The 18,230-nt window shown below is 42.2% G+C and overlaps 1 protein-coding gene across 10 annotated transcripts in view; it reads left to right on the top strand.

Annotated features, from left to right (window-relative positions):
- MGAT5 (alpha-1,6-mannosylglycoprotein 6-beta-N-acetylglucosaminyltransferase) overlaps nucleotides 1–18,230 on the top strand; it is a 321,573-nt gene that overhangs the window by 44,455 nt on the left and 258,888 nt on the right. The window lies entirely within an intron of this gene.

Genomic DNA, 18,230 nt, shown 5'->3' with positions numbered 1-18,230 from the left:
TGTCACCATCCCCCCTCAGCATGTCATACCTGGCTGCCTTTGGAGAGGCCTCTTGGCTCCTTTAGGAATAACTACTGAAAGAGCAGCTGTCTGTCAGCCTCCTCCAGAGCCTTTGAATTGGGTTGTTGTCAACCTGTTGTTGGAGGAGTTCCCAACGCAGCAGACTTGGCTGTCATTGATATTTATAACTTGAAAGCCATATCACAGATGAGTTCGCGTTTCCTATAATCCTTAAATAGCCTTCAGAATATAAAGTACATGACCTCTGCACGCTTAGGCAACCTCCAGGAATGTGGAAATATACTTGGGCATTCCAGAAGGTGGAGAAGCAGCTCTCTATTCTCCCATATTGTAAAATCATCTCTCTTCTAATTTAGATAGGAAGAAGTTGTCCTGGCTTCATGCTTGGTTTTATGTAGAACTATGAGTCAGTTTAGATCAGGAAGATTTCTGGCCTCTAAGAACAAATGACTTTAATTCTGACTACCATAGAGCCTTTGGCAAGAGAGGGTATTACTGGGAAACTGATGTTAGAAGACATTTCTCATATGGCTAGGTAGATCCTGTACCTGGTTTTCTTATGCCTTAATTTCTGAAAGAACCAATTTTTGAGCCTTATTTCTTCACATATGAAAGTGAAAGATGTAGTGTTCATGGTAAAAAAAAAAAAAAAACTAAAACCAAAGCCACTCCCATAGGTCATGTGAACACATATTGCCAAAGAAAGTAGAGAAAAGGCAGAATGAAATTAGACTGTGTTTTACATACTGTGGGTCTTTGTAGACTGTAAATTTCTTGGCCCTATTGCTCTTCATACCACCAGTGGCTAACGCGGAACCTAGCATGTGGCAGCATGAAGAGCTGAACTAATGAATGTAAAGACAAGATTTAGGTAGAACAATTTTGTCTTGCGTTGCTTTACAAGGAGGACATGTTCCGAGAAACGTTGTCATTCGGTGATCTCATCATGGAAACATCAGAGTGCACTACACACACAGACAGTACGGCCTATTACACACCTAGGCTATGCAGTGTAGCCTATTTCTCCTAGGCTGTAGCATGGTACTGTACGAAACAGCACGAGACTAAATCAAGCACAGGAGGAAAAGACCTAATCAAGAGATGCAGTGAATAGGAGCTGTGTGAGGCCACTGCCAGCATAACACAGCGTACTGTTTTACAACAAGCATTTTTATAAGTAGAAGGGAAGGCGTACACTCTAAAATAACGATAAAAGGTACAGTAACTACATAAGCCAGTAACATGGTCATCTGTCATTATCGAGTGTCATGTACCTTATGTAGCTGTGTGTGCTGTACTGTTATACACCTGGCTGTGCTGTAGGTTTATAACACCAAAACCACAGGCACATTGTGTTATGATATACCGGCTACCATGCCGGTAGGTGATAGGAATTCTTCAGCTCCGTTATAATCTTAGTGGAACATCATCATATGTGTGATCCGTTGTTGACCGAAATGTCATCATGCAGCACATGACTGTTTTTATCTTGGTGTTGCAGACATTGAAATACATTAATCAACAATACTAGGTTATGGGATTTAAAATTAACGACGTTTCCCTGTCGGCATCAAAGATGAGTAATCTTGGAAGCTGCATAGCGGGAGATTCAGACAGCAGGCCTTAGAAGCAATTAAAATCATATACCTTGGCTGCCTGTCTTAGCCTCAGTCCATAACCCCGTCTGTCTGTGTGCGGTACAGCTAAGTCGAGTGCATAGCGTGCCAGGCAGCAGGGGTGCAGCAACAGGCTCTTGAGCCAGGTCGATGGTGGCCGTAGGCTTTGGAAAGATTGTCAGCTGAGGGAATGTTTGTCTCCTTCCTGGCCCTTTGTGGTGCATGTCGGTACTCCACTCAGCCTTCTTTCTCAGAGCCCAAGAAGTGCCTTGGAGGCTGTAAGACTGCATTACAGACGGCCACTGCCCTTTACTGCTAGAGGAGCACGGTGGAGGAAACCCTGCTATTCTCCAGGCCTGAAGGAAAGGTGGGGCTGCAGAGGCCGAGGTCAGGGCTGTGGGCAGCCACTTGTCACCAGGCTAAACGTGGAGCAGCAGAGCAGTTGTCTTCATAAAGCGTGTCTGGTTTTGACCGGATCTCATCAGAATTCCCAGTTCATGGCAAGAGGATTTAAAACATCATCCTGTGTACGTTCTCTGACTTTGCTTGAAAACATTATTTAAAATTTTTTCAACTATCCAAAGAAGCACAGAAACTTACTAGACTACTCACTAATATACTTCCCCCTAGGTTCCCTGCCTTTCTGATCTCGCTGATGACAAATAACTATGAAAGATGCTTAGGTGCGCTATGTGCGCTTATGTGAAGGTCACTGTCCTTTCATTCCTGGAAGTTCTAAAAAAATGTGTTCTGCCTGGAGCCCAGATCTACACCCAGCCCTCGCATATCCATGCTCTGAGGAAGGTTGGTGCTACCTGGGTCTTCTCTTGTACCTCCAGTTTCCTTTGTTCATTCTGTTATGTCATTGCCATCTGTTTTTCTCCTCATTCAGTTTCAAGGAGGTGTGTGTGTGTTTAAGTCCTTTTCTCCAGCTAGTTCAGGACTCCCTTGTCATGGACGATTCAGCAGGTCCTGCTTGGCAGAGCCAATGCTATCTTCCCATCCCATTCCCTTCACATAATACTTCATCATACTTGATGCCACACACAGACGATTTGCTTTGTAAGTAACCTTTCGTTTCTCCCCAAACCAGTATGGGATTTTACCATGTATGTCCATCTCCTTGGAGGAGAGAGGCGAAGGCCATTTCACTTTGCCTTTCAGGTTTAGGATGATGGATAGACAGCCTCTGTCAGGTTAATTAAGGTGAGCAAGACCCATTGACAGGTTTGTAGTCATTTTCACTGTGACCATTTTCTGGGACCACAGCCCATGTTATTTTAGCTGTGTTGATGGATGACTGATAGTTCACTTAACTCTTCGATTGGACCTGAGCCTCAAGACAGCTTACAGGAATCAGGAGCCACAGCTCATGCATAGGAGTGGCTTGTGGGGAGTTCATCACCACCCCTTTAATGAGACACCACCTGGGAAAGAAGGGTAGAACGAATTGCTGAGCCAGGAGGATTGAGAGTCCAGGGGAGGGTGAGGCAGGAAGGACTAGGGGAGGGGGTGCATTAGCCTTGGGAATTTGGCTGAAGAATCTGGGGACATGGGGTGCTCTGAGAAATGGAATAGTTTTTCAAAAATCTAAGCCATCATGATCTGGTATAATAAAAATCAATTACTAGAAAAATGAAATAAAAGAACAAGGAAGTCCAAAATAACAAGACTTCAATTTTATTATTAGAGTCAAAAACATTAAATTACCCTATCAAATTACTATAAAAGTTCCCAGAACACTTACCCTCAATTTTGTTACTTATCTGTTCACAGACCAGAAACACTTTGTGGACTGGCTCACACTGTGGACCAGCCCCACTTCCCCTTTGAGTAGCTCTGACATACAAGATGTGGGTCTCAGCTCTGTTTCTGCCCTAGTATGCTGGGAGGCCCACCTCGCCCTCTCTGAGTCATGGTTTTTATGCTACAGAGAGGTGGTTGGTCAGCGTGGCGCTATTCTCGCTGACAGGAGATGTGGAACCAGGAACAGGTGCTTATTCCTGAGCCCCTTACCCCAGTGGGGCTCCTTTTCCAGATCCTACTGGAAGGAGTATGCTGGGGATTATTACATATATCTACTTGGCCAGCTCTTTTGAAAGGGGCATGTCCTGCATAGTGACCTATTGTAATAAATGAATCTCTCTCGCCGTGTGTGTGTGTAGTTATTTTTTACCCAGTATGCGTTTTTTGAGTTTATGGTTTTAGGCTGGTTGTGGGTGGGGGGAAATGACTTCTTTTAAGAAGTCATTTAGCGACCGAGGCTTAATAGCCCCTGACTGTATTGAACACAGGCCCTCCAGGATTACCTTTCAATAATGTTCAGTACAGCCACTGGAAGTGGGGAACAGATGGAGGAGCCAGCGTGGGAGGATATTTTTGGCTGGGCCAGGCAGTAGTTAGTGGTCAGTAAGCTAGCCACACCTTGCTGGGAAAAGTGGTCTAGCTGTGCCTCCAGGGAGAAGAAGAGAACATGGGTTCGCTGAGCAGCACGATTCCTCTTGGTCCCCCCTTCTGCTTCTTTGATTCATTTATCAGAATCTTGTTCACTGTTGTGTTTTTTCCAAAGGAACTCGTTTATTCCTCTTTTATGCTTGCAGGTGCTTATGGTCAGTCATTACGTTTTTATGCACTGGGGTAAGAAGCAATGAAAAAAAAAAAAGAATGGAAGTTGTCTCAGGATTAATGGATAGTGATTACAACAGGTCATTGTCAGCAGCCAGGAGTGACTGGTGCCGACTGTGAGAGTAAATAGTATATGTGCCAAATTGGCTGCATTTTTTTTTTTTTTTAAATCAAGGTATTTGAGTTGAGAGTAATGCTTAATCTTTAAAAAAGAAATAACAGTTAACGGGAGGGACCATTTGTTTAGGGGTAGCCAGTAGCCCATGTGAAAAGATGGCAGAAGGTATTTAACGATAAAAAGCTGAAGTAGCTCTAATATCTTTGTAAGTGCTTTTATTTTGTTGCAGCAGTGAATTAAAACAAAACATCAAAACCCCTTTATTTCCTCTCAATTCAGAGAAGCTAGAGTCAGAAAGTGAGAGCTAAGATGTGTGGGAGGGACAGGGGCGTGTGTGATGGGAAGGAGCATAATGGCAGAAGAATTGCAGGGAATTGCAGGGCGTAACATCCTTTTTGAGCCGGTGTTTACTTAGTAGGATGTCAGAAGAACTGGATGAGCCATTTTGGACAAAGGTCTTATTATAGAAAAGTGGGTGCATAGGTGATAAAAGAGATGAGACACCAAACAGTGTGTGGAAACCCAGAGATTTGCAGCAGCCAGAAGGTAGCCTACCCTTAGGGCTGCAAGGGGGAATGGGAGGTAGTGTTGTTATCAGACCTGGAAAACGAGGTCCTCTGGGAAGAGCTGCACCCATGAAGGACATGGCCCTGGGCAAATGGGAACAGGGTGACAGATCTGGCTTCTTCCTTGGGCCTGCCCTCCCAGCTTTTATTAGTGTCTCCCACAGGCCAACCCAACATGGAAACCATTTGGCAAGGGAGTTTGGGAAATGTTATCTTTGATGCCTTGCAAAAAGGGCAAGGTGTATGGAGAATGGCTTTGAGGGAAAAAATTGTGGATGACTGGCACGAGGAGTGTAACTTTTTGGTGAAAAGAAAGGAAGATGAACAGATTGAGAAATTGCTTTAGAGAAGAAATTTTAGGAATTTTGATTTTTGATTTTCGTGCCATAGTCCCACCTCTGTGGTTTTTTTTTTTGTTACCGCCTATGTGTTTTTTCCCATAAGTTTGTTATGCTTTTTACATCATATAGTATTTTATTGACATATTTGTCTCCTGAATAATAACTAACATTAGCTGAGTGACCTGATAGAATATAACATTACCGTGTGCTAGGAAGGGAGTGCTCTTAGTGTTTTATCTGTACAGGCATACCTTATTTTATAGTACTTTGTAGATATTGCATTTCTATCAATATTGGGGCAAGACCCTCCACCAGCAAAGATTATGACTTGCTATAGGCTCGGATGATGGTTAGCATTTCTTAGCAGTAAAGTATTTTTCAATCAAGGTATGTACATTGTTTCTTAGACATAATCCTTTTGCACGCTTAATAGAATACAGCATAACATAAACATAACTTTATATGCACTCAAAAACAAAAAAATTTATGTGACAGGCTTTATTGTAGTATTCACCTTACTGTGGTGATCTGGAACTGAGCCTGCCATGTCTCTGAGGTGTGCCTGTGTTAATTCACTAAATCTTTAGAGCTACTCTCAGGGAGGCATAGTCGATCTTTGTTGTTTGTGGATCTTGCATTTGGAAATTTACCTACTTGTTAATATTTATTTGTAATGCTAAAGTCAGTCATTTTTAAATTTTCGTGACCACTTGCAAGACATACAGAGTGGAGGAAGGACGGAGTTGCCACATTCCCAGCTGAGGTTGAACAAAGTAATGCTTTGCCTTGTTACAGTTCTACTGTAAATAAGTATCTTCTTTATGGTTTAATTAGTACTACTTCGAGGGCATTTTTGAGCTTTATTCTCTTTTTTATTTTATTTTTTAGTAATTTCATCATTTAAGTGACTCCTAAACATAGCGCTAAAGTGGCGTCTGAAGTTCCTAAGTGCGAGAAGGCTGTCCAATATGCCTTGCAGAGAAAATACACGTGTTAGATAAGTCTGTTTCTTTGAGCATGAGTTATAGTGTTATGGCCGTGAGTTCTATGTTAACAAATCAACAGTATGTATTAAATAAGTTGTCTTAACACAGAAACACACATGAAATATGCATACGTAGTGGTTAGTTGACAGAAATGTAACCAGAGGCTTGCAGGAACCTAATCCTATATTTTCCTAGGAGCATTGGTTCAGTAATTGTTAATTCAGTGTTTGTGGTGACCTGATAGAATAGGACTACTGTGAATAATAAGAATTAACTGCTACTATTATCTCCAGTTTATAGAGACTGAAGGATGTAGGAGTCAAGAAATTTGTCCAGTGTCACCCACTGGGATCAGAACCTGAGCCATTTGGCTCCCCACCTTCACTCTTGACCATTCTGCTCTATTGCCTTTTGTATCTGTTTCATACTCTTCCCCCACCTCGTATTTACATTGTACAATTCAGTGAGTCTTCTTCAATTATAGTTGGCATACAATAATTACCAGTTTCAGTTGTACAGCATAGTGATCACCCCACTAAATCTAATACCTCTCTTCCCCCTTACATATTTATTACTACATCATTAACCATCCTCCCCATGCTACCTTCTACATCTCCAAGTCTGCAACTATCCATTTGTACTTCTAACCCCTTTGCCTATTTTTGCTACCCCCCCCATCTAGTAGCCCTCAAAATATTCTCTGTATCTATGAATTTATTTCCACTTTTACTTTTTTTAGATTCTACGTGAAATCAAATATTTGTCTATCTGAACCATTTCATTCAGTGCAATGCCCTCTAGGTCGATCAAAGCAAAATCTTTTTCCATCCCCTTCCTTTTAGTCTCTGTGTGTCTTTTAATCTGACGTGAGTCTCTTGAAGGCAGCATATGTAGGAGTCTTGTTTTCTTATTCATTTAGACACTCTGTGTTTTGGTTGGAGCACTTAATTTTAATTCTTTCCATTTGAAGTAACCGTTGATAGTAATGTAGTTATTATCATTCTTTATTCCTGGTTTTGATACATGTTTTTTCTTCTTAAAGAAGTCCCTGCAACATTTTCTATAATAGTGGCTTGGTGCTGATAAATTCCTTTGGCTAAGGAAGCTCTTTATCTGTCCTAACACTCTAAATGATAGCTTTACTGGATAAAATATTCTTGGTTGTAGTTCTTGGGTTTTCATCACGTTGAATATTTTGCGCCAAATCCTTCTGTCTGTCCTGGATAGTTTCTTTTGAGAAATCAGCCGCCATTCTTATGGGCGCTCCCTTGTGTGTAACTACTTTTCTCTTGCTGCTTTTAAGATTCTTTGTGTTTAAGCTTTGACATTTTATTATGATGTGTCTTGGTGTGGGCCTCTTTGGGTTCCTGGTTTTTGGGAATCTCTGAACTTCCTGGGGTTTCTATGTCTATTTCCTTCACCAGGTGAGGGAAGTTTTCCATCATTATTTCTTCAAATAGCTCTTCAACATCTTGTTTTTTTCTTCTGGTACCCCTATGACATGGATATTTTTACATTTAATAGTGTTCCATAGGCTCCTTAAATTATTATTATACTCTTGGCTTCTTTTTACTTGCCATGTCCTTGGCTTCCCCATGCTCTATATTGGTGGTTCGATGCTCTTCTTTATCCGCTCTGTTGATTGCCTCTAATATACTCATCTCAGATAATGTGTTCTCCATTTCTGACTGGTTCCCTTTTAGAATTTCCATTTCCATTTTTATGTTTTATATTCTTGTTAAAGTTCTTACTGATTTCATCTACATTTCCCCTAAGTTCATTGAGCATCTTTATAACCAGTTCTTTGAACTCTGTCTGTTAGATTGCTTGACTCCATTATTCCTGGATCTCTGTTCTCTCATTTGGTTTCTGCTTCTTTGTCTTCCCATTTTAACTGCCTTTCTGTGTCTGTTTCTATGTACTTAGTAAAGCTCCTAAGTCTCCCGGTCTTATTAGTGTGACTTTGTATAGTAGGTGTCCAGTGCCACAGTCCTGAGAGGGGTTCTGCTGCAGGCCAAACTTAGTCCAAGCCTCTGCCCCTCCGGGCCACCTGTTAAGATTCAGCGAGCAATCCACAGATGCTGTGCTTATAGTTGCCTCAAGAACCCACACCAGAAACCGAGGCCAGCTGCCTCCAGTGTGAGTCTTGGTGCTGCTCAGCAGGAAGCACTTGACTCACCGAGCACACACCTGTATATAGCTTGGGTTGGGGGAGGAGAAGTTTCAGGGAATCCTCTGGGCAGAGCGACCTCTGTCATCCAGTTTGATATGTCAGCTATGGCGGTGCTGCGTCCGCACAGTGTGTGGGGCGGGAAGAGCTCAAAGAGGAACGATGGATACCGCTGGCACTTCTGCCCGTGAGAGAGCCTCGCTTCCTCACGCAGTGTACCCCTCTAAGTTCGTGGTGCGCCCTGTGCAGCCAACTTAGCACTGGCGCTCAGAGCAAGCAGGTCCATCACCACAAAAGTCTGCACGTTGACATGGCCTCTTTAAGAGGTGTCTGCGGCTGCCGTGGCCTCTGTCCGGCTCAGCCACTCATGCTGGGCAGCCTCACATCTTTGTCCTCTCCTACTTTCTCCCATTGCAGGTTGATTATTTCTCTCCCTAGTTGTAGTGCATCTGTTCATCTAAATCTCAGGTACCATAAAGCCATTGCCCATAAGGCGATCACTGTGTCTGATTTCTTTTGTACAGCATGTTCTCGAATATCCTCAAATAACATCTTTTAGTTCAGTGTTATAATGTTAACTAGAGATACTGTAGGAACTTAACTCTTGTTTATATCAATTAACCTATGGTAAAATTGATTTCATTATACATTTTGCTTAAAGTCTCAGAATCTATTAACAACATTGAGGACTTACTGTACTTTTCCAGAGGTGTTCTGACCTCTACCCCAGTGATTTTCAACTGGTGCTAATTCGCTTCCCTGGGAACTTTTGCCACATCTTGGGTGGAGGGTAGGTAGTGGCTAGAGCCCAGGGATGCTGCAAAACATCCTATAATGCACAGGACAAACTCACAACAAAGGATTATCCGGCCCAAATAGTAGCGTTGAGGTTGAAAAAACCCTGCTCTCCCCTCAGTATTAACTGAAGGGCTGTCTCAGTGCATGAAACACAAAAGTTTTGTGTCTGAACTTTAGCATTTATTCTGTGTCTCCGGAAGCCTTGTGTTTGCATGGTTTCTTTGCTTTTGATTGAGCCGCAGCTTCTGTGGTGGGGCGATGGGAGTGGTCCTCTCCAGGTGCAGCTACAAGATGGTACGTGTCTGTTGAGACTGAAAACTGACTTCATCCTATCTGCGATTTTGTTATCACAGTGTGTAGGCAATTCTACACAAAACCAGTGATAAAATACTTCCTGGAAAAAACTCTTCTTTGTCTAAGTTCTAAATACTTGCTGCTAGTTAATAATTACATAAATATATGTAAATATATACTTACATACACTCAGAGTGTTTTTGCTTATCCTTTAATAAACATTGTATTCTAAGTGGAGATTTGAAGAACTTTCTGTCACACGTGTACTGAGTTGTACATGTCACTTCGGCAGTAAGTTGCTAGCAGTTAAGAATTGTTGGAGCTTGCTTAAGGTTCGCTTCATGCCTCTAACTCTTATGGTACATTTTCCTGTGTCTAAATAAAGCTTTGCAATGAAAAGCAATAGTACAGTTTAACATAAAGAAATGGAATTGACATTTCTTAAATTCTGTCACTCTGTGTAACCATTAGGAGTTTTCATGTGTGATTAAAATTTAAAACAATGAAAGAGTAGAACTCCTAAGTGTAACGTTTGGTAAGTGCATATTTTAGTACATAGAAATATTTTACTGAATTTTAGAAAATGGACATTCTTTATAAATGGCTCTTTTAGAATGAAAGAATAATTCAAGAATAATGGTGATTGATTAATGTATGACCATTGATAGAAATAATTTTGTCATAAGGAGGAGGTAATGTTAAATAGTGATCTGCCATGGGTGTACCCTATGCTAGGTACACCACTGTTAGGATACTTGAGGTACATAAAAAAAATGAGTGAAAGAGGATGAAAGCAGGCCCAGTAAAACAGTTCATTATTTTTTTTAAAACCTGGTTTTTTGTCCATGTGAAATTGGTGCTCTTTCAGATGCCACGTAGGAGTGGGGTTCTGACCTGTTATGGTCTTTCAGAGAGTAGCCAAATTTTGCCCTGTACCCTAATGTTTTAACACGTTGTTGATTTACTTACCCATGAAGAACAGTGTGCACATTGTTAGCATATGGCATGATGAATTGTCACAGCCAAACATACCTGTGTAAATATACCCAGATTAAGAAACAAAACACTACCCGGAAGCTGCTTGGTAAAGCTTTCCAGTCACTTCTGCCCCAAGCATAATCCTTGACCTGACTTCCGATAGCACAGGTCAGTTTTGCTTGTTTTTGGATATTACATAAATTGAGTTAATTATACAGTACATAAAGGGAAGACTAATTTTTAACTCACCTCTGGATTTTGACTCTGACAGAGACATTTGTGATAGTCCACAATGTAGCAGTTAAACAACTTGGCAACTTTCAGTGGTAGATTAACAAAAATTCCCAGTCTATTTCATGTGTGGCTTCATTGATAGAATTGGCCTTCAAGGTAGTAACATTTAATATGCTTACTTCTGTAATGAAAAATACAACCAACCTAATTATATTACTTTCGGGGCTTTAGAATTTTGTTTGGAAGGCAGATAATTGTACAGAAATTAAATTGGAGTTTGTGTATGTATTGAAGCAATCAAGTTCATTTGGATCTAGAGTAGCTTATAGGCTTAAAGTACGGTCAATGAGCCAGATATACCATATAGAAGTTTATAATTGGATTTGGGTTGAAAATTGTAACATTGCAGTGTAATCTTACTGCATCAGTGTATTATATTCAGAAAACTATTCTCTGAGTAGTCAGCGTATCTTGTCTTTAGGGACGGAATGAATGGGAGGTTTGAAAGTCGAAGTTTGGGCCACGGGACTCTGAAATTGCCCTCCATGTTATTGGGAAATTCAGTACTCAGTTTGAAGGCCTTTGGGAATGTTGAGCTGCTAAATTAATGTAAAAATGTTGTTTAGAAAAAATAGCCTTCTCTGCATCCATCATCCACGGTGAGAATATGTACTCTCACTCCTTCCTGGATCTGTCACAGGCTGGCTCATTCACCAAGAGCCAAGGCAGCCAAGTTGGGACGTTGGTGTGTCTCCCACTGAGGTGTTATGTGGCAGCAGGCCACACGAGATGTGAAAATTGTTTGCCACACAACCTCTGTTGGTTCCAGCAGAGATGAAAACTAACAGTTCTAGCAGAATCATTAATTCATGGAAGTTTATCTTTGGGAAGCTGTTCTTTGCTCACTTAATTTTTTGGTTGTGAAAAATATTGTCTTCTTTCCCCCTTAGTGGTTTTTAGCCATCTTCTCTAATTAAAACAGGGAAGAATCTACCTGTTTTTTGTTTTGTTTGTTTTTGTATTTTCAAGCCTCTGATGCAAGAGAGGCAATACTCGCAAATGAAAGCTGTTTGGGAAATTTGAGATGGGAATTTGCTCACATCACTCCTGGGTTTCAGGCTCTTCAAAGTTACTCTTCAACTATAGGGGAGCCCTAAGTCCTGCTGTGGCATTAAAGATCCCTGGTCACCTTGTCTTGCCACCAAGACTAGCCTTGCTGGCTTGTATATTACAGGCATGCAGAGGAACAGTGTCCTTGAGTGGGATCATTTTCCGGTGCCTCTGCTCCAGGCTCCTTCACTGCTGGGGAGGCCTTCTTCCACCATCTCTTTTCATCTTTCAGAATCCTTCCAGGGTTTTCTTCCTTGATCCTCCTGGGTAGGATGGAGTGGCATTTCTTCTGTGTTCTTCTGATACCTATGGCTATCATGTACTTTTGTATGTGTACACTGGTGTGTGCCCAGTTTCCAGAACAGTGCCTTGCACATAGTAGGTGCTCAGCTAACACTTGTCAAACCAATAGATGGAGTCCATTTTTATATCTAATAATCTATGGTTGTGTCTGCTTTCCCGGTATAGTTTGAGGGCAGGAATCATGCCTAGTCATCGTTATATGCTCAGTGCCTGACCAAGTTTCTCAAAAACATTTGAATGGAAAACAGGCAAGTCTGGCCAGTGGGGTGAGCATTTTAGAAGCAAGGGAGAGTTTTCCTTACATTGCAGTCATTTGTAGTCTTGAGTGTATGGGCAGGACCTCTCCTGTGGTTTTATGATAAGGTGGAATGGAATCCCAGAATGCCGAGGGGTAAGAACTGTGCCCTAATACTCCCCCATCCCCACCTCCTTATTTTGGAAACGGGAATGCCTCTTATATGACAAAGTGTTGATGAAAGCATTCATCTCTCAGAGAAAATGCCTGACAGTGATGTTGATTACCCTGCTGATTGCTGATGCAGAAAAACATCAGTTTTTTTAAAGTGGGTTATGTAAAGGCAATATTAATTATCATCCTTTAAAGGAAATAACTGTCATTTTTTCATGATTACTATACAGCCCAATAAAGCCTCTGTGTGTTGCATGTCTTATTTCATTTTTGTAATAATTTCGGTAGAGTGCTTGCTTGAATTTAGGTACTCAGCTCCTAGAATCGGATCATAGTGGTGTGTTTTCAGTTCCCAGAAAAAGAAATTAAGTGATGGGATAGAGCTTTCCTAAATTTGAGTCTTTCTTTCTCTAACCTGCTCAGATCTTTGCAAATTACTTATTTGCCAGTGAGTGCCCAGCAGGTGGTAAAATGAGTAACCAAGGAAAAAACAAATTCAGTAGGAGAGCAGAGAGTTGTGACTTTTTAGTATTTTCTGCATTTTCTGGATGCCAGGGCCTCTGCCCACAACACATGTCCTGTCCTCCCAGTTGGATTGTATCTGGCTCAGAAGAAAGGGTTCCATGTTGCGGGGTGCCCCAGTATCCTGGGAGCTTCTGATGTTAGGAGCTCTGCTGCCCTCAAAAGTCTGAGGACCCCCAGATTACAAACAGAGGCACGTTCTCTGAGGCCCATGGCTCTCATGATGTGGCTTCTTGCTCTCAACCTGGGGGAGAGGAAATGAGGGAGAAGACTGATCCCAAAACACATTCCTTAACCTTGCCTTTCTCCAGATGAGAGAATTAAGCAGATCAGTGTTGGATGGTCCAGGTAAACCACTGGCATGCTTGGGCCTTTTGTGGAGTGGTTTGTTACTCTGAATGGAATACCCTCCAATAGCCTGGGGGCAAGGGAGATTTGCTCAGTCTTATTGGCAGAAAGGACACGTGAAGACTGAACAGCCATAGGACAGTGAAGTCCCTCAAAGTTTCATCTGTCTGAAAAGCTCTTATCTATATATGAAGAGCCTGCCAATCTTGGTTATGCTGTGACAATGCCACCTCAGAAGGGCATTCCCTTTTCCAGGCTGGAGGTTTTAGTAGGCTCGGTTAGTCACTATGAGCCTGTCCTCAGTGCTACTACCCTTGCCCAGAGAAAAGAAGAAAAATTGGCTTTGACCACCCTGAAAATAACTATTAAAGGCAGCTTTAGGGGTGAGATTTTGGGGTAAGGGCGAGGCTCTTGTCTCCCTCTCCTCTTCCCCATTAATGGTGAGCTCTCCACATTCCATTCTGGCCTGAATTCCACACAGAGCTGAGTATGCTGCTGCCAGGTCAGAAGACCTTTCAGTCACTGATACCTCACACTAAGGCGAAGGGACTGACATGTTTCCCATGACAGTGGCTTTTGAAAAGACAAATCACAAAGCTTATAAGTGGTGGGTTGAAAGATGATGGCCAGTCTTGTCTGTCTCCCCTGTAAGAAGCCCTGATGTGGCTGCCTGTTGGGGCTTATTGTGTTCTCAGGGCCTGTAGTCACCACGTAGGCAGAGTTCAGTGAGTTGTGACTGAGTCTACAATAAAGGGGGGCACTGGACACATTTTCTACCTGTTTGTAAATTGTTTATTCGTGGAAAGAATTTGAACTGGCAGGTTTACTTCATAGTTTGGGTAAATTTATCAACCAAGAAGTGCTTTGTGCCTTTTTTTGGTGTGTAAATGTTGGATTGTTAGATGATTTTGTAGGAGTCCTTGTCTTAGGATCAGAATTACAGGGTATGTTAATTGGAGCAGTTGGCTCAGATGGAGGAAAGATGTTGCCCTCTGAACCCCAAGGTGGGTTGTCCCTGGACAGGTGGTGTTGGGTACCTTTGGTGCACAGGATCATGGATCATAAGTATGATGCCATCATTAAAGTCATTTATTTATTCATTTGACATGTATTGGGCTTCTGCTCTGTGCCCAACACCATGCTAGGCACTGAATATACAACGGTGAATAAAGACAGGAAATGTGGAAATAAGTAAATCATATGTTTGGTGCAGATGAGGTGAAGAAGAATCAATAGGGCAAGGAACAGTGTGCATGTTGGGTGCTGTGTTAGATGCAGGAGGCTGCTCTAGAGAGCGATGTTTGCAGAGACCTGAATGACCGCAGAGTCAGGGGTGTTTCCAGACTGAAAAGAGCTCTAGAAGGAAAAAACAGCACATGTAGGTGCCTGAGGCAGGAACAGGCTTGACGTCACATGAGGGCTGTGTGAGCAGGGCGAAGGGTACAAGGAGCTGAGTTGGCAGTAAAAGTATTGCTGGAACAGAGACAGCCTTGCTGGACAGAGTGCAGAGTTTGGGTGGGTTTTATTCTGATTGTGATGAATATGTTCAGAATTTTAAGCAGGGGCAAGGTGACCTGATCTGATTCATATTTTATAAAGGTTATTTAGCTTTCGTGAAGAACTGACTGTAGGGAATAAGGGCGGAAGCATAGATATCAGATAGGATATCAGGTAGGAATGACGGCTGTTCTGTGTAAGGTGTTGGTAGCATAGACTCAGGTGAGGGGAGGGAGCTGGTGTTCAGGGTTGTCCGCCTCGCTTCACAACGATCTGGCCCCTCTCTGTCTTCATCTCCTGTTTCCTTTCCCACAATTGATTTCATTCCAGCCACACACATCTTTTTGTACTTACCCCGCATGTACTCAATTTTTTTTTTAATGTCACTTATTTCCTAAAATTATACACTTATGCACATGTGTACATAAACACACATACTCACTTTTCACTGCTTCGGCTTGCTTTCCTGTTGACATCTGAGTGCCCCAATGACAGACAGGAACATTCTCATATTTATTGCTGAATACCGAGTGCCCATAATGGTCAAAATATTTACTGAAGGAGTGCATGAAATGGAAGAACAACTAGCTGATGTCCTGATTATGTAATCTCTATTTGAAAAATTGCCACCATGACTGCCTTAGGTCTTAATCACAGTGCTGAACACACTGAAAACATCAAACTGTAATACCAATTTAATAAAAGTAAAGAATTACTTAACACGTTTGAGTTTAAATAATAGGGAAAAACGAGGGGAGAGGGGATTTGTGTCAACCCTCGAGAGGTTCTGCTTGTGGTAAGGGAGATGATAATGAAAAAGAATAACTTTGAGTATTCATTTGTTGCAGCGAAATTCTAAAGACAGAATGGGAGCAGGGTGGGGGAATGCAGGAAAGCTGGTGACCTGTGGGCCCTCAGAGAGATGGGTGGCCAGCAGTCATGGCTCTTCCTTTAGACATGTGTCTAGAGACAGAGGAGCTTGTTTTCTGTCTTGACACCTCTACAATATGACCTTGGGCAAGTTCCTTAACCTTTCTGTGGCTCAATGATCTCATCTATAAAATGGGGATAATAACAGTAGGTACCCTGTGAGGTTGCTATGAGGATTGGTTGGCTTAATACATATAGAAGATCTTAGAACAATGTCTGAGATAGCAGTTACTTAAATATTTCAGCTAATGAATGGGGTAAATTTTGTAGTCATTAGTGGTTGATGTAAATTTTAGCAGATAAAAGTTATATTATTGGACTTGGGTATTGGACCAGTGTACAGAACTTGGGTCAGCTAGAAATACAGGGGGAGAGGAGTATTCTGATATCAGGTGGTGTGCTGCAGTACAGTTCTGATGTTAACCACCTGGAGTTGGTGCAGATCCCATAATTTAAAGGGTGTGGGCCCCAACAGGACTACCCCCACTTCAGATGTCAGCTGCAAGGGGGATCTTCAGGCCTCTTTGGTCAGTCCTGACCAACTAGCTACAAATCCAAGGGGTTCTCATGATCCCCTCAGGTTCGATAACTCACTAGAATGACTCAGAACGCAGGAGGGCATTATGATTATAGTTTTAAAGAATATAAATCCAGGACCATCCATGTGAAGAGACCAAGAGGGTGAGGTCTGAGAGGATTCTGAGTGCTGAGCTTCTATACCCATTTCCTGTGGGATTTGGGTGTCACCTACCTTGAACCTCAATGTATTCACCAACCAGGAAGTTCCACTGAGCTGGCTTGTTACTGGGTTTTCATTATGTAGGCATGATTGAATCATTGAATTTACCCATATGGCCAGTCTCCAGCCACCTCCTCCCCCCAAGAATGGGCTGGCTCATAGCCCCAGCCCACAAATCACATGATTGGTCTTGTGCTCAGTCCCTAATCTGTGTCGTCTTATCTCTTAGCATAAACTCAGGTGTGATCTAAGGGGCTCTTGAATAACAAAGTCACTCTTGTTACATGAGAAATTCCAAGGATTTAGAGCCTCCGTTTCAGGCTCCAGGGATAAAGACCAGTCAGATTTTTTTTTTATTCTACAATAAAGGATTATATTTGGAATAGCAGGATACAAGATGGTGGCCTGGGACGGGAGCCCAGCTCTTGTTTTGGTGTTGTGGCTCTAATCTGGTGTCAGGTTGGGTTTATGATTAGGCAGGAACATGTGATCAATCTTGATAGCTCTAGCTTTTCTTCCCTTCGAACAACTTTATATAGTCTCATGCTGATTAAGCTGTCTTTTGGGATTTTTAGAGTGACCTTTTATTAAACAAGTCAGAAAGACAGCAATTCTGAATGAGTTTTTCAAAAATGTGGCTTTGAAACTGATCTGTGATGCTGTGTGAATACTGTGAGTTACCGACTGGACTTCCTGACTCCCAGAGGTACCCATCTTGATATGTGCACACTGACTCTGGATGGACATGGGGTGCTGGGTTGTGGATGGGCAGTCTTTCTGCTTCCTGCGTCCTGGACCCTTGGAGTCCTGCGGTCTTGTGATCTGCAGACTTGTGGTATGACCTTTACTGTGTTTGTTTTTGCTGTTTGCAGTAGTCATTAGTGAATGCTTATCTGATTTTCCCATTTATTCTTTGATTCCTGAAGCAAGTGTGGTTTTCGTCGTCCATCTCTTTGTTTCTCTGTATTCCAGGCTGCTCACTTATGTGAACATCACAGTACAAGTTGTTCCCTGCAAGTAAAGATTGAGTGTTTCCAGAGGCTGTTTCACCTTTTCCTAAGCATTTGTATCCCGCCTCCTTCTCCAACTTCTGTTGGGTAGCATTACCCAAAAGGGCTTAACCGATCAGAGCTTATGTGGCTGAAGCCCCCTAATTGGACACAAAGGTCATAGTAGGCCCTTTGCTTCTAAATCTCTTTTTATTGTGGTGAAATATATATAACAACATTGATCATTTTAAGTGGGCAGTTCAGTGGCATTAAGTGCATTCACACTGCTGTGTGACCATCTCCACAACTTTTTCATTTTCCCAGCTAAAACTTGTCTCATCCCCCTGGCCCCTGCCCCCATCCCCTGGCAACCACCTTTCTTTTTGTCTCCGTGACTTTGCCTATTCCTGGCACCTCACGTAAGTGGAATCATGCAATATTTCTTTTTGTGTCTGGCTTCTTTAACTTAGCATAATGTGTTTGAGGTTCATCCATGTGGTAGCGTGTGACAGAATTTGCTTCCCTTCAAGGCTGAGTAATATTCATTTGTATGGATACACTACATTTTGCTTGCCTGTTCATCTGTTGGTGGACACTGGGGTCACTTTCACCTTTTATTTATTGTGAATAATGTTG

Source organism: Rousettus aegyptiacus, unplaced genomic scaffold (genome assembly GCF_014176215.1).
Source record: "Rousettus aegyptiacus isolate mRouAeg1 unplaced genomic scaffold, mRouAeg1.p scaffold_m13_p_2, whole genome shotgun sequence".
NCBI classification, from domain to species: Eukaryota; Metazoa; Chordata; class Mammalia; order Chiroptera; family Pteropodidae; genus Rousettus; species Rousettus aegyptiacus.
The sequence above is the reverse complement of the archived record's forward strand: the minus strand, read 5'-3'. Positions and strand labels throughout refer to the sequence as shown.